We start from the raw sequence: 16,643 nt of genomic DNA, 5'->3' as shown, positions 1-16,643 counted from the left end.
CCTGATGCAACTCTGACTCCTCTGAAATGAGAGATAAAGAAAGGAGACTGAGGGAAGTTTCTCTTAGACCAAGGAAAAGTCTGGCACAAAGATTGCCCATAGAATGTTCCCTTGTCAGAAGGAAATGGCCATGCCCTGGTACCACTGGGCAGTCATTGTGTGTAGGCCTCCCCAAGAGAACATCACAGCTGGAAACAAAGGAAAGACCTGGGGGAGTAAACAGCTGGAAGCTGTCAGCTAACCATATTTCTTACGGCTGGGTAATTAGTCCCTCCTTGAAGGGGTTCTGTAGCAGATAAGCACACATGTCCCTGTCTGCTACAGATACTGGGAATGTCACCATGTCATGTCAGGAGCAAGCCACGATACAGGGGAAGTTCCTTGACAGAAAGGGAAGGCAAGTAGTTGTTCTTAGAGGGTAGGTCAGTGTGAAGAGAAGTGTCAAAGCAGGAGAAAGTGAGTGGTCAGTGGCCGCTGATGTGATTTTCCCTGTCTGAACAGAAACCTTAGGTGGGCAAAATGTTAAGTAGAGAAAACCAAAAAGTAAAAACCCTGGCTGGAGAGTGCTCAGAAGTTGGCCACAGTTGAGTGACAGTGGCACAATGACCTAATTAGGCAGAAAGGAGGCCTAAATTAGCTTGCAGAGCCTATATGGAGGGCAGCTATCTGTGCTGGTTGCCCAGCCCTGTGGAGCAGGACCACTGTGGTAGAGACAAAATAGCCAGTAGCCTAGGTTAATATCTACACTGCAGACCAAATTGTCAATTAAAGCCAGAACCAAGAGAAATCTGTGGGGCTACGGCAGCAGAACCACTCAGCCTGCTTAACAGAAGGGTGGGCACATGTCCATGAGCAGCAACTGTGGTCAGTGACACAAGCCTGGGGCCAGCAAAGATATGAAGCATCAAAGCTCCTTTTTCCTCTTCCAGACACCCAAAGCCAAAACCATCCACAGTCACCATCTTGGGCAGAAGAAGCAGGAAGATTAGAAACTGCCTTGACAGGAGCTGAACTTTGATTCAAATGAATATTTACATGAAATATGATTGTGTTGAAGTGGAAAAATACTAAAACACACTTAAGGTAAGATTAAGTTCTCTTGCCTTTACCTAACTACTATTGACCATCAGCTTTGCAGAAGACCCCAGAGATACATGTTGATGAAACAAAATTAAGTTTATTAGATCTGCTGCATTAGATCTGAGAACACTACCCTGATGGATTTAGTGGTATCTCAAAATGCAGAGATCAGGATCTGCTCTGGGTGATTTTTTTCTTAACAAGAAGTTTATTTAAACTTCAGGATGGTTGATTGAAGAGTAATTTATTCTTATTTAAAGACAGATTTTTTTTTATATGTAACAGCTTCATACAAAAAAGTTTTAAAATTGTCCTTGGGTTTATAAATGATAAATAAAAATATTGAAATTCTTCAAACTATGTATGGAAGTATTTTTGTGTTGTTCTTTTTTTTTTTGTTAAACAGTAAGAGAAAAATAACTTACTGGAATATAAAGATAAGATCTGAATGAGCATGCCACTAATGAAGAAAGGGGGGATTTTCACAGAACTACTATTTTCCCCATCCCATCACCATTTGATATCAATCAAAACATACCATTAACCATTGAGTTAAAAATGAAAATGCTTGTTTGCATATATCAGTTACTTTATGTACAATAAAAGGAATGGGGAAGGGGAAATGAAAGCATAGACAAAACTACACTGTAGCAGTCAGAATGTGGTGAAACCAAATTTCAGTTTTCTAAATGAGAATGTCTTCTTGGATTAGAGGAGCATAGTTCTGGAGTAAAGTAGAAGGTTCTGTTTTTGGTAGATACCTCCTGTCTGCTGCTAGAATACATCAATTGTATCTTTACCCTTCATTTCCAACTGTGCAGGTGTGTATGTTTCAATGACTGGTTGCCTGTCAAATCAGAATCTGATCTGCCTCATCGACAAACCCTGTTGTTCACAATAGGCTTCTATTAGTTTACTAAGTGATGTATGCCTCTTAATCTTAAACTATACCACAGAACCATCCTGCTCCACCACCTTTGCATTAATATGATCATTATTTTCAGCCTTGCCTTCTTTCTTGGGCTTTTTGATGGCCATAGCAGGTGCTGGAATCTCCTCAGCAGCAACTTCACAAAAGTAGTGCCAGATCTGCACCAAATGAGCACATAAACAGCATCAGAAGCAGCAGATGAAGATGCTCTGGGTGATTTTTTAAGAAGGTTTTCCAAGGAGCAATTTGGAACTGGGCAGAGCTTGTTACCTAACAGCTTTGAAATTGGTGATCCCCACAAGACGAGGGACTTGAAGTAAGTTTTGATGAGTAAGTTGCCAGTTTAGATAAGTAAACTATTTTCACTGATTCAGTCTTTTTCCTGATTTTTGATTGATGTGAATAGATTAGGGAAAGAATGACCAGTGTTGTTTGAAAGCCCAGAGTAGGCACTGTGCTGGAGATCCTGTAAGTTAAAAAAAAATAAAGACAACATTTCTTTTATCTTTTTAATAATTTTAAAGTAATTGATACATTATTATTAACTAAAGCCCATACTTTATTGAGGTTTCCTTAGTTTTTGTTTTTGCTTTTTTTACCTAATGTCTTTTTTTGTTTCAGGATCTCATTCAGAATACCACATTACATTTAGTTGTCTCCTAAGGCTCTTCTTGGCTGTGACACTTTCTCAGGCTTCCCTTATTTTTGATGATCTTGACAGTTTAGAGGATAACTTGTCAGGCATTTTGTGAGATGTCCCTCATTTGAGATTTATCTAATACTTTATTTACAGTTTGGCTGGAGTAAGGAGTTTTGGGGAAGAAAACCACAAATGTCAAGTGCCATTTTCATCTCATTATATCAAAGGTACATACTATCAAAATGGTGTCACTTTTAATGTTAACCTTGATCAGGTGGTGTTTGTCAGGTTTATCTGCTGTATAGAAGTCATTTTCTCCCAATTCCATATTGTGCTCTTTGGAAAGCAGGCACTTTGTGCAGCTTACATGAAAGAATTTGGGGAGGAGTGTTATGCTACATAAGGGTAGAGAATCTACATTAAATATTTGGGATTTTTCTCCATGAAAGATTTGTCATCTCTGTCACACTTATTATTTTATTATAGTCATGAATATTTAATAATTTGTATTATATTCTTATATTGTTTTACTTACTTTGCTGCTCAAATTTTTCCAGCTTTGGCCAATAGGAGTTCTCTCAGTTCTATTTTGTTTCCTTGGATATTCCTCTGTTATTATGTGCTTCTTTTTTTAAAGCATTTCTAGGCACTATAAGTCATACTAGGATTACCTGTATATTCTCTGCCCCAGTCCTAGAATCAGACACTTTACCAAGGAGTGCTGGCTCCTTTGACTTGAGAATGGTATTGGAAACCATGATCTGAGTGCTAGGTACAGTCATTGTTACTTGAATACCATTGCTTCTGGAAGTATTTCTTCTTTACATCTGATCACTACACTTGTGATTCTTTTCCCTGTGACTCTGCTCTATCCTTCCCATAAGAGTGTCATTTGGGAAGTCATACAAGTTAGCTACAAAGAATGTGACCTGAAAACTAAGATGGGAATGATTTAACAAGAAGGAGCCTTCTGTGTACTGTGCCTGCAAAAGATTAAATATGACCTCCATGTGTTTTATATGGAAAAAACAGAGAGTTTTCACTTTTTTTGGTGCTAATTCTAGGATTTGAATAAGGTAAATTAAAAACACGGAGATGAAGATCCCTACTTGATGTGTCAGATGATTGCTCACAGTATTGTAATGAATGAGTCTGTAAACCAAACACATCAATACCTCATGGTGTGAGAAGGACAAGCTTGTTGCCTTCAAAGAAGTTAAATTCTTTACTCTCAGGCATCATGTTACACCAGACTCCATAGTTACAGTTTGATACCAAGACAAAAAAATAAAGGTTAATAATTGAAGGTGATTATTTTTTCTTTCACTTTTTAAAAATTTTATTTTAATCATTGTTCAAGCACATTTTTCTGTCCTTTACTCCCATTCCAGCCCACCCACCCATCTCTTCCCACTCCCTCCCATTTCCACCTCCCCTAATTTTTGTCCATGTGTCCTTTATATTTGTTCCTGTAAACCCTTCCCATTCTCCTCTGAAATTCCCTTCCATCTTCCCTCTGGTCACGGTCAGCCTGTCCTCTATTTCAGTGTCTTTGACTATATTTGGCTTGTGTCTTTGTTTTGTTGTTTAGGTTCCTGTTAAAGGTGAGATCATATGGTATTTGTCTTTCACTGCCTAGCTTATTGCACTTAGCATAATGCTTTCCGGATCCACCCAAGCTCCTTCTTTCTTTCTGCTGCATAGAATTCCATTGTGTAAATGTACCGTAGTTTTTTGATCCATACATTTACTAATGGGCACCTAGGTTGCTTACAGCACTTAGCTATTATAAATTGTGCTGCTATGAACATTGGGGTGCATAGGTTCTTTTTGATTAGTGTTTCAGGGTTCTTAAGATATAATCCTAGGAATGGAATTGCCTAGTCAAAAGGCAGATCCATTTTTAGTTTTCTGAGGACATTCCATACTGTTTTCCATAGTGGTTGTACCAGTCTTCAGTACCACCAACAGTGCACTGGGGTCCCTTTTCTGCACACACTCTCCAACACTTGTTGTTTGTTGCTTTGTTTATTATGGCCATTCTGACCAGTGTGAAGTGGTATCTTATTGTGGTTTTAATTTGCATCTCCCTGATAGCTAGTGATATTAAGCATCTTTTCATGTGTCTCTGGATCCTATGTATATCCTCCTTGGAGAAGTGTCTGTTCAAGTCCTTTGCCCATTTTTTATTTGGGTTGTTTGTCTTCTTAGAGTGGAGTCATGTAAGTTCCTTATATATTTTGGAGATTAAACCCTTGTCTGAGGTATCATTGGTAAATACCTTTTCCCATACAGTTGGTTATCTTTTTATTTTAATAGTGTTTTCTTTAGTCATGCAGAAGCTTTTTATTTTGATGAGATCCCACTTATTTATTCTTTCCTTTATGTCCCTTCCTCTAGGGGACGTGTCAGTAAAAATATTTCTGTATGAAATATCTGAGATTTTCTTGCCTATGTTCTGCTCTAGGACTTTAATGGTGTCATAGTTTATATTTAAGTGTTTATCCACCTTGAATTTATTTTTGTGTAAGGAGTAAGTTGGTGCTTGACTTTCATTTTTGTGCACATAGCTGTCCAGTTCTCCCAACACCAGTTGTTGAAGAGGCTATTTTTACTTCATTTTATGTTGCTGCCTTCTGTGTCAAATATTGATTGACCATAGAGACTTGAGTTTATTTCTGGGCTCTCTGTTCTGCTCCATTGGTCCATGTGCCTGTTTTTATGCCAGTGCCAGGCTGTTTTGATTACAGGGGCCCTGTAATATAGTTTAGTATCAGGTATTGTGACCCCTCATACTTTACTCTTCTTTCTCAAAATTGCAGCAGCTATTCAGTGTCATTTATGGTTCTATATAAATTTTTGAAGTGTTTGTTCTATGTCTGTGAAATAAGCCATTGGTACTTTAATAGGTATTGCATTGAATGCATAAATTGCTTTGAGTAGTATAGACATTTTGTTGATGTTAATTCTTCTAATCCATGAACACAGTATATGTTTCCATTTTTTCATGTCTTCCTTGATTTCTTTCTTCAGTGTTGTGTAGTTTTCTGCATACAGGTCTTTTACCTTTTTGGTTAGATTTATTCCTAGGTATTTTCTTTTCTATTTTGCTGTATCAAATGGGATTTTTTTTCTTGATTTTTGTTTCTGCTCTTTCATTGTTGGTGTACACAAATGCCTTTGATTTCTGGATATTGACTTTGTATCCCACTGTTTTGCCAAATTCATTTATTAGGTCGAGCAGTTTTTTGGCCGAGTCTATAGGATTTTCTATGTACACTATCCTGTTGTCTGCAAACAGTGATAGTTTTGTTTTCTCCTTTTCAATTTGGATGCCTTTTATTTCTTTTTGTTGTCTGATCCCTGTAGCTAAACCTCCAGTACTATATTGAGTAGAAGTGGTGAAAGCGGACAGCCTTTTCTTGTTCCTGATCTTAGTGGAAAAGATTTTAGTTTTTGCCCATTGAGTATGATGTTGGCTGTAGGTCTCTCATATATGGTCTTTATTATGTTGAGGTATGTTCCCACTACTCACACTTTGCCTAGTGTTTTCATCATAAATGGGAACTGTACCTCATCAAATGGTTTTTCTACATCTATTGATATGATCATGCGATTTTTGTCTTTGCTTTTCTTTATGTGATGTATTACATTTACTGATTTGCGAATATTGTACTTTCCTTGCATCCTTGGTGATGAATCCCACTTGGTCATGGTGTATGATCTTTTTAATATATTGTTCAATGCGGTTTGCCAATATTTTGTTGAGGATTTCAGTGTCTACGTTCATCAGGAATATTGGCCTGAAGTTTTCTTTCTTTGTTGTGTCTTTATCTGGTTTTGGGTTTAGGATAAGGCTGTCCTCATAAAAGAGAGTTTGGGAGTCTCCCAACTTTTTGGATTTTTTGGAATACTCTGTGAAGGAGAGGGGTTAGCTCTTCCTTAAATGCTTTGTAGAATTCTCTTGTGAAACCATCTGGTCCAGGGCTTTTGTGTGTCTGGAGTATTTTGATTACTACTTCAATTTCTTTTGCTGTCATTGATCTGTTCAGGCTTTCTGCTTCCTCTTCATTGAGTTTTGGAAGATTATATTGTTCTAGAAATTTGTCCATTTCATCCAGATTTACAAATTTTTTGGCATACAGTTTTTCATAGTAATTTCTTCCAAGCCTTTGTATTTCTATGATATCAGTTGTAATCTCTCCTCTTTCATTTCTGATTGTGTTTATTTGGGTCTTCTTTCTTTTTTTCTTGATGAGCCTACTTAAAGGTTTATCAATTTTGTTTATCTTTTCTAAGAACCAGCTCCTGGAGTCATTGGTCCTTAGAATTGTGTCTTTAGTTTCTATGTCATTGAATTCTGCTCTGATCTTTGTTATTTCCTTCCTTCTGCTTGCTCTGGGCTGTCTTTGTTGTTGTTCTTCATGTTCTTTTAGATGTAGGGTTAGATTGTTTGTTTGAAAAGTTTGTGTCTTTTTTAGGTAGGCCTGTATCACTATGAACTTCCCTCTCAGGACTGCCTTGGCTGTGTCCCATAAGTTTTGGGTTTTTGTGAGTTTGTTTTCATTTGTTTCCAGAAACTTTTTGATTTCTTCCTTAATTTCATTCTTGACCCATTCATTGTTTAATAGCATGCTATCCAGTTTCCAAGATTTTGAGTGTTTTGGATTCTTTTCCTTGGGGTTGGTTTCTAGTCTCAGTCCCTTGTGATCCAAAAAAAAAATGCTTGTTGTTATTTCAATTTTCTTGAATTTTTTGAGACTTATTTTGTGCCCTATCATGTGGTCAATGTTTGAAAATGTTCCATGTGCATTTGAAAAGAATGTGTGTTTAGCTTCTTTGGGATGGAGGACTCTATACATATCAGTTAAGTCCTTTTCCTCTAGGGCATTGTGCAATGCAACAATATCTTTGTTGATATTTTGTTTGGATGATATGTCCATTTTTGAAAGTGGTGTGTTAAAGTCCCCCTCTATAATTGTGTTGCTGTGAATATCTTCCTTGAAGTCTTCTAAGATTTTCTTTATGTATTTGGGTGCTCCTGTGTTGGGTGCATATATGTTTACCAGGTTTATGTCTTCTTGGTGGATTCTTTCCTTGAGTATTATGAAGTGACCTTCTGGGTCTCTCTTTATGGTCCTTTTTTGGAAGTCTATTTTGTTTCATATGAGTGTTGCTACCCGGCTTTTTTTTTCCTGTTTCTTTGCTTGGATAATTTGTTTCCAGCTCTTCACTTTCAGCCTGTGTAGGTCTTTTATCCTGAGGTGGGTGTCTTGTAGGCTCCATATGTGTGGGTCATGCTTTCTTATCCATTCAGCTATTCTATGTCTTTTGATTGGAGCACTTAATCCATTTACATTTATGGGTATTATTGTTAGGTATGTATTCATTGCCATTTACATGTCTGTGTTCCTGTCTCTCTCTCTCTTTTCCCTCCTTTCCTTAAAGCAGTCCCTTTAGTACCTCTTGCAGAGCTGGTTTGGTGGAGCTATATTCTTTTAGCCTTCTTTTGTCTGGGAAGTTTCTTATTTGGCCTTCTATCTTGATTGAGAGCCTTGCTGGGTAAAGTCGCTTTGGTTGCAGACCTCTGGTTCTCATTATTTGGAATATCTCTTGCCATTCTCTTCTGACTTGGAGCTTTTCCATTGAGAAGTCAGCTGCTATCCTTATTGGGGCTCCCTTGAATATTACTTCCTGTTTGTTTCTTGCTGTATTTAAGATTCTCTCTTTGTCTTGAAATTTTGCCATTTTAATTATGATGTCTTTTGAGGTGGGATCTCTTTGGGTTCCTCTTGATCGGGACTCTCTGTGTTTCCTGGATTTGTGTGACTTTTTCTCTCATCAAATTAGGGAAGTTTCCCTTCAGTACTTTTTCAAATAGGTTTTCTATCCCTTGCTCTTCTTCTTCTCCTTCTGGTATCCCTATTATACAGATGGTATTACATTTCATTGTGTCTTGCATTTCTCTTAATCCCTCTTCATTCTTTCTCAGCCTCTTTTCCTTTTCTTGCTCTTTGTGGGTGTTTTTTTCTACTTTGTCCTCCAGCTCGCTGATTCGATCTTCTGCTTCATTGATCCTGCTTTTCATTCCTTCTACTGTGTTCTTCAGTTCAGAAATTGTATTCTTCATTTCCTCTTGGCCCTTGTTGAGAGTGTCTATTTCCTTTTTCATGTTGATATAGTTTGCAGTGAGTTTGTTGTAGCTTCCCTGTAGTTTCTGGTAGCTCATTGTGAGCTTGCTCAGCTTCCTGATAATCATTTTTTTGAACTCAATATCTGATAGTGGGTTGCCTCTATTTCATTTATCGTCCTTTCTGAGGCTTCCTCATTTCCCTTCAATTGGGGGTTGTTCCTTTGTTTTCTCATTGTTCATGGGATTCTTCTTGTTAGCCTCTGTTTCTTAAATTGATCTGTTCTGGTTCCCTGTGATTATGGTGTGAACTTCTGTGGTAGAATACCTGTGAGATTCAGTGGTGCAGTCTCTTTTGGGTGTCCTGGTGTTCACAGCTTTCCCCTACTATTTTTTTGTGATCAGTTGGAGGCTTAAGGTAAAATGGTTTAGGACAGCAAGAGAGTATTCTGTGGTATTTTCAGTAGCAGCCAGTAAAGAAGAGATAGGGGATCTTTTGGATATGTATTGAGTTAACCGTGACCTTCCACCCCACTAGACACTATTTATAAAGGACGGAAAGTAGATAAGACTCTTATTGGGGAGGAAAGGATTGTGAGTTGGATCTAGAAAGCAGTGAGCCTTGGGAGGTCAGATTCTGAGCTAAGGTGAAAGTAAAGAATAGTAGATAGGTGTAGTGTGTGAGAGAATAGAGTTATCCACCATAGTAATAGAGTACGGGAAACCTTGAAGTGGGCTAAGATCTGGGAGGGGTGTTGTGTAGTATTTATAATTATATGGAATAGGTCTTATTTAAAATAATATTAGAGCAACAATCATATGACAGAATCTATGAGATCTAGGTAATAAGAATAGGGAGTATAGAACCTTAAGTAGTGTACTAATGGAACACAAATGAAGGACAGTAAATTAGCAATACACTATGAATGAGATAACAAGGGAAACCTATTAAATCATACAGTATAACCAGCCAAGCAAAGAAGACTCTACAGAAAAAAAGAATATCAAAATACCATTAAAATAAAAAACGTAAGAATAATGAAAAAAAGATGATACAACTATACAATAACTTGCAGGTTCAAAAAAAAGTAAAAGAGCAGAAGATGGAACGAAAAAGAGATAAATTTGCAAAGGAAGGAATAACACTAGAGTGAAAGAAAGGGGAGCATAAGGAATTAAGAGATATAAAAATAATAATTAAAAAATTATTAGTTACTTTAAAAAAAGATAAAATCAAACAAATCTAACCAACAACAATGAAAAACAAACAAACAAACAAAAAACACCTTGTTGATTTCTAATCGTCCAAACCAGTTTTTCTGATCTTCCTGGTTTCAACAGGCTGAGGGGTAATTGGAGTGGCTTTCCTGCCTTCTCAGTCTGAACTCAGTCAGTCTCTCGAGTACTTTCCCCAGGACTAGCTGCATGGTCTCTTCAGAGCTGGTCAGTGCCTCTCCACAGGGCCTTGTGTGTTGGTCTGGGCACTCCTATGCACGGTCTCTGGAGCTCACTGTCATGGGCTCCCGTATCCCTCGGAGCCCCCACACCTTTTCTGGGTTCATGGTGTGAGCTCTGGGGATCCTGAGGGGTGCATACTCCCCCCCTAGTTCATGGCCTGAGCACCGGGGATCCTGTGGAGTGCCTGTGTCTTTTCCATGTTCAGAGCTGTGGGGTCTGGGTCTTCCACAAAACCACACTACCTTTGAGTTGGGGGCATGGGTGCATGACCAGGCCTCCCTTGGTGGCACAGGCTGGGGTTCACACTCTTCCTTGGGCTATACATAGGTGCTTGCAGCCACTGTGTGATTGTCTCTCAGTCCTCACTCCCCTCTCTGTGCCTTCAAGCAATGAGGCCTCTCCTGGTGCTGCTCAATCTTTGTGTGGCTGGGGAGGGAGTGGCTGACCCAGCTCTCTCCTGAGTGCCTTGAGGCAGACCTGGGAGTACCCGGCCTAGGGGCTGCAACCTCCCTGGTCCCTGCGCTGTTCTCTGGGCCCTTATTATCCTGAAGCAGTCTCCTTACTGTCTGGTTTTTCAATGTCTGCTATAATTTTTGATCTCCAATTTTCATAAATGTTGTGATATTGTTGGCCTTTTGCTCTGTTTCTCCGTAGATCCATCAGTTTTTCTCCAGTATGTAGGGAGAAGAGGAACCTACTCCCTTCTATCATGGCACCATCTTCCCACCTTGGTGATTCCTTATCATCAGATTAAGATGTGACAAATTTGTCTGTTCTTTACTGACAATATTTTGCTTCTTCTGCAAAACCAAGATAAATGTGAAAGAACAGGAAAGACTAAGCTTTTAATAATTTCTTATCTCAAGTCTCTGGTTGTTTCTATCTGTTCATTGGGATGTTTTCCATAATTGTTTTGAATATAATAAGGTTCTGTGCCATAAGATTTTTTTTAAAAAACAAACCAAAGCAACAAAATGACTTCAATGAAGGCAACTAAGTTTGACCCTAGTGAAGGTTTAGATTTCAACTAAAGGAAGTAGGGTATGAAGAGACATTACATATAAAGAAAAAAATGTATGTAATTGAAATCCCTTCTGGTATCAAGTTCTAATATTTTATGACTCTACTAATGAGAGTATATTTACCCTGGGTATTTGAGGGCCAACAATGCCCTCAAAAGGGCATTGAGAACAAAAGGTAATTTCTTTTATATATTGCTGTATAACCTGTTTCATGAGCCACAGTTGACTGGGCTGGGGCTCAGCCACAATCTAGTGACACACAACTGGATCTTGGCACTGATCTGGGGATACTAGTGTCAGTGAGCTGGTAGACAAGTTGACCTGGTATGAAAATCTGGACAAATAGTGGTGCTCTATCCTATATTGTTGCTAATCACTTTGTTAATCCTCTCTTTCAGGAAATGAGATAGGACTTCCCAGAGTGGCTGTGGAATCACCAGAGCTCCTATAATAGCCTAAACTGTGCTCAACATTGTTTCTGGTCTCCATGAGGCCTGATTTGTGGTTGCTAAGATAATTTCTTGTGTTTTCTAATTTCCTGGAAAGCTCTTATGATAAAAATGCTCATCTGTGGTTAACTGAGTATAGTTTGGCTTCCTGTAACTTAGAAAAGTCCAACTGAGTAGAACATAATAAAATGACCTAAGATTATATAGTAGTTCCTTGAGGTCAGGTATCAAATCTTACTTCAATATATAAAGTGCATTCATTCAGCTAAAACTCTACATATAATTAGTTAAAGGGTGAATGAATGAACAAGGCACAAAAAGATTAAGAATGTTACTTAGGACAGAAACCACTGTGATTACTAGACTCTGTATTAAACAATATTAAAACTAGTCATTGTTTCCTGTCTGTATGTTAAATAATACTGAGATTAAGTGAAAGGTGCTTAGCTACTTGCTCCAAGAATTTCTGTTTCTGGATGAGACCATAAACCAACTAAATAATTCAATTGTCAAGACTAAAAGCTTCCTTAGCAAGACTCTTCAAAATCCTTTCCTTGCTGTGTCCATTAATATAAAACAATATCATTTATTCTGTCCAGTCCAAGCCAGTTCTCCACCTGACAAGAACCACCTTAAAAAGCATCAGCTTAGGTCCTAAAAATGCTATTAATGTACTACCCTAATTTTCATTTTAAGTCCCTAAGACCCACAAGGTAATATTTTCCCTTACTAGGATGTGACAAAATTGCCTATTCTTCAACAAATATATTTTACTTCTTCTGTAAAACCAAGTGGCTTTTATAAACACAGTTTTGTTTCATAAGTAAGTTTTTCTGTGGTCTTTGGGGTAATTACAGTCAATATAATACAGCCCAGTTTTATGTTCTTTCATTTTAAAAGACATTATTCACATTTTTTGAATGCACAAAAATCTGCTAAGTACAGAGAATTATAGATGTCAGTGCTTTCCTCAGAGACCTGGAAAAGCCATTGCTAATTTGTCTAAGGAATAAAATAATTGGACTTGAAGTTACTTCAAAAATCTTTTCAACTATAGAACTTAGGTTTCAGTAAATCTATGGAAGTGCTCACTAAATTCTATTTTGAATAAATGTATTAATTGTTTGCTGCTCTGCTGAATGCAGAAGGAATCTAACATTGTCTGGACTCTGAAAGAGAAAGTGGCTTAAGGTACATAGCAAAGTGTTAAAACCCTATGGCCCATTAAATGCTTAGCTTAACTTCTTAAAATGCACAAAAATGTACAGCTCTGGACTTCCAGTAAAGTATTTGTCATGAGAATCATTTTAGCTCAAATGACTCTAAAAAATGGCTGTTAATTCCAGACATTTTCAACTGAATGGAACAGCCACCACATGCCACACAATACATTGCACACAATGTAAACATACCATTCACGTCCAGAACTGAGATATTTATGGCATTTTCCATCGTTGCCATGTCAACCCATGAAGCAACCAGGCCATTAAATCATGCTGTCAGCAGGCCAAGACAGTTACACTGAAAAAAATTCCAGTTGCTGACATGAAATTTTACATTAATCATTTCAATACTTTTTTTCCATCTGCTTCTTGTTTTATGCTTTTCATGGCTTTTGAGCTTATCTTTTATGGTACAAAAAGAATATGAATGAGTTTTTTAAAAATGCAATATAAATTCTAGCGATAGAACCTATTTTTATAGGATTTATTTTCTTGAGGTGATAATCTTGAGGTCACATGCCAAGAGAGGAAGAAACATGTTGAGAGCTGACATATTGATATAACTAGCCAATTTTAAACTTTCTAATTTAGATATATTGTTTCATTTTTCTTCTCTACATGAAATTGTTTTCAGTAAACGTCTAGATTTTATTCACTTTGACTTCTTCTGAACCACTTAGATTACCAGGATATAAAGTATAATCAGTGGACTTGGAATGGGCTATCCACACTAACAACACAACCAAGAATACATCATTCTGGCTAATCTTCACTTTACATGATCATATTAATTTCAGAAATTGCTTCTTTTAATGTATAACTACATATAATTTAAAATTTTCTACCACTAGAAGACTTTTCACATTAATTCACTTATCAGAAAAATATTTTCTGTGATACTAAGAATGTTAGATTAAAAAATAAGGTAACTGTGATATTTCCATGTAAATGTTGATGCTAGTCTCCAACCAAGGACTATTTTACATAAATAGAGCAATAATTATTCAAAGATTGCACTGCTTTGCTTTATATTCTGTCCTCTCCTATATATGTCCTATCTGTACACTTCCTGTTGGCCACCTCTAAGCACATTAAACCTTCAGGATTTTGATGGGACTTCTGGCATTTTAGCTGCTTATGTGCATACTCTTCTGCCCTTTATGCTTGTACAACAATCCCAAGAAAGTGTACTCAGTGAGAGTTTTCAGAGAAACACACACTCAGACATGAATCTTCTCTGTCATCAGAATATCTCTCCACTTTTCACATACCTCTGTAAGACCCACAAACCTCTGAAAGGTATGCTAGCCCATAGGTATTGTTATGTAAAAGAAACACAGAGGGTAATCAAGCAGTATGGAAAGGAACCAGGATGCCATCAAACAGATATATGAACAAAGCCAAGAGCCTAATGGGAATCTAAGGATCTTAGCCACTTGGAAGTTCACAGTGGATCAGGAGAAGCAGATCTTTACAGAATGGCAACCTGGGCATCAACCCTGGGGAAGAAGTGACTTCCATGCTGTATATGGGGAGTTTTAGAAGTTGTATATGGGGAAGAAGTGACTTCCATGCTGAAGAAATCCTTGAATAAGTGCCTAGTGGCAGGAAAATGCTGATAAGAGTCCCAGGAATAGAAAGTATGTCCTGTGCCTTTAAAGTAGGGTCAATAAATTATAATAAAGGGCCAAGCTGTGGAGGGCTATGGGTATCTAGATGAGGATGTTATAGTGATAAAAGTTTTGAATAGAGAGAGGTGTGGTCAGATCTGTGCTCTTAAGTGATATTTATAAGGTGAATCTGATGGGGAGGATAATAGAGCCACAAAATCATTAGAAGTTTGTTAGAATAACTGGATCCAAGAGATGGTAAAGATAATAAACAGAGGATTTAAAAACAGTGCTTGAAAATCTGAATGTTAGGGTGTGATGAAAATTTCTCTTCCAAATATTTTGAAGGTAAAAAAATACACATTTAGAGTTAATAGTGATATTCACACAAAGAAATAGTACACAACAATGAGCAAGAGTAAGATACACAGAAGCACAAAAATATGCCTGACATAACAATAAAGTTGAGTAAACAGAGCCAGTCATAAAAAAGTAAATATTGTGTTATTTAATTTATTTAGAGTTCAAAAACTAATCTATGCTACTGGATAGAGAGCAGGGATCCTTGGAAGGTTGAAGAGACTGGACAGATTCTCAGCTGGGCTTTCCAAGGGCTGGAAGGATTTTGATTCTTAATCTGGGTGCTAGATACAGGGTATGCTTGGTTTGTGAAAGTTCACAGGGTGGTACACTTATCATATTTTCACTTTTATTTACATTAAACTGTGGTAAAATTTTAACATAAATAAATGGCACACCATGTTTTGGACATCTCAATTTAAGGAGGGAAATAATCTAGCAGGTTGTCTTTTAAAAGTTTAGCCCTTGAATCAAAAGTAATCAAGGTCATGTTTCATGGATTCCATGAAAGTTAGGATCTGTGATTCAGCTAATTAAGTCATTGTATCATGTGGTAAAACCTGACATGTCCTGATCTCTGTCCAGCCAAACCCTCAGCTAAAGACCGAGAAGGTCAGATGAAAACCCACAGGACTGGAAATAGTCAGTTGCCACTAGTGACACCAAGAATCAAAAAGTCCATCATTGTCTCATTAGTTTAAAGTAGACAGAAGAATAAAAAGTGATAAGGGCAGGGGGATTATCTCTTTAGCAACTTCAGAATAAAACCAGTAAGGCTCATTTGCTGCCAGCACTTAGAAACCCATCATTTCTCCCCTGTCCTGATGGTCAGTTCCTTGCAGTGATTAGCAGAGAAACTTGTAATGATTAACCAACCTTGTGCTTACAATGCTACACCATAGACAGACTTACTATCATCCAAGACCTCAGTACTTTACAGTGTTAAAGTCATGCCCCATGCTCAGACAAGGAAGTGAACAACTATCACTAGGCTTCAAAATCTGGATTCACTGTTAATTTTTCTACATCACTATAACTTTTTCCAAATTCTCCACATCTACAGGAAAAAAAAAACCTTGGATTATTTTTTAAAGGAATCAAATTACCCCCAGATGGATTTCTAAGAAGTGTTTCTTAGTTAGGGGTTTTTACAGATGCATTTAATTACACTGTTGCAGATTATCAACTCCTTGAAAAGGGAGCAGTGACAAAGAATGAAGGTAGTGTTGGAATGATAGCATAGAACATTAGATATCCCAAAAAAGTGACTGTGATTTAGAAATACTCTTCTTATTCATATTACTTCAAACACATATACTATATGGCTCCTATAAAAATTGTGGAATTTAATTAATACTTTCAACTCCTCATCAGAATGGGATTAAACAGTTTTCTCGCAGCCCAGACCAGCCTGGCTCAATCAGGGCATGCCACAACCACATCTATCCCCACTGTCCACCATCCACACAAATCCAGAGTGAAGTAAGAGGGTGAGTGCTGAGGACCCTTAGAGAAATGCCAAATAACGGATGTGCAGGACTGGAAACATCATAGCAATTGTATGCATGGAACTCTGTGGTACTGAGAACCGCAGTTGTAACCCTTGGAGCTATAAGTGTACCTCTTCTTGGATGAGCTTTTCAGAAGAAGAATGAAAGCATCAGAGAGGCATACAGAGAGCCAACATAAACAAGATCCCAAGACCAGCAAGTTCAGGAGATCGAGGAGACTGTACCACGA

General features: G+C 37.6%; 1 pseudogene; it reads right to left on the bottom strand.

Annotated features, from left to right (window-relative positions):
- Window positions 1-1,788: 1,788 nt before the first annotated feature.
- Window positions 1,789-2,118, bottom strand: LOC123814699 (annotated as a pseudogene).
- Window positions 2,119-16,643: the final 14,525 nt, after the last annotated feature.

This window comes from Phyllostomus hastatus, unplaced genomic scaffold, assembly GCF_019186645.2.
Source record: "Phyllostomus hastatus isolate PE091 unplaced genomic scaffold, TTU_PhHast_1.1 phas_contig_17, whole genome shotgun sequence".
NCBI classification, from domain to species: domain Eukaryota; kingdom Metazoa; phylum Chordata; class Mammalia; order Chiroptera; family Phyllostomidae; genus Phyllostomus; species Phyllostomus hastatus.
This window is presented reverse-complemented; position numbering and strand designations above follow the sequence as displayed.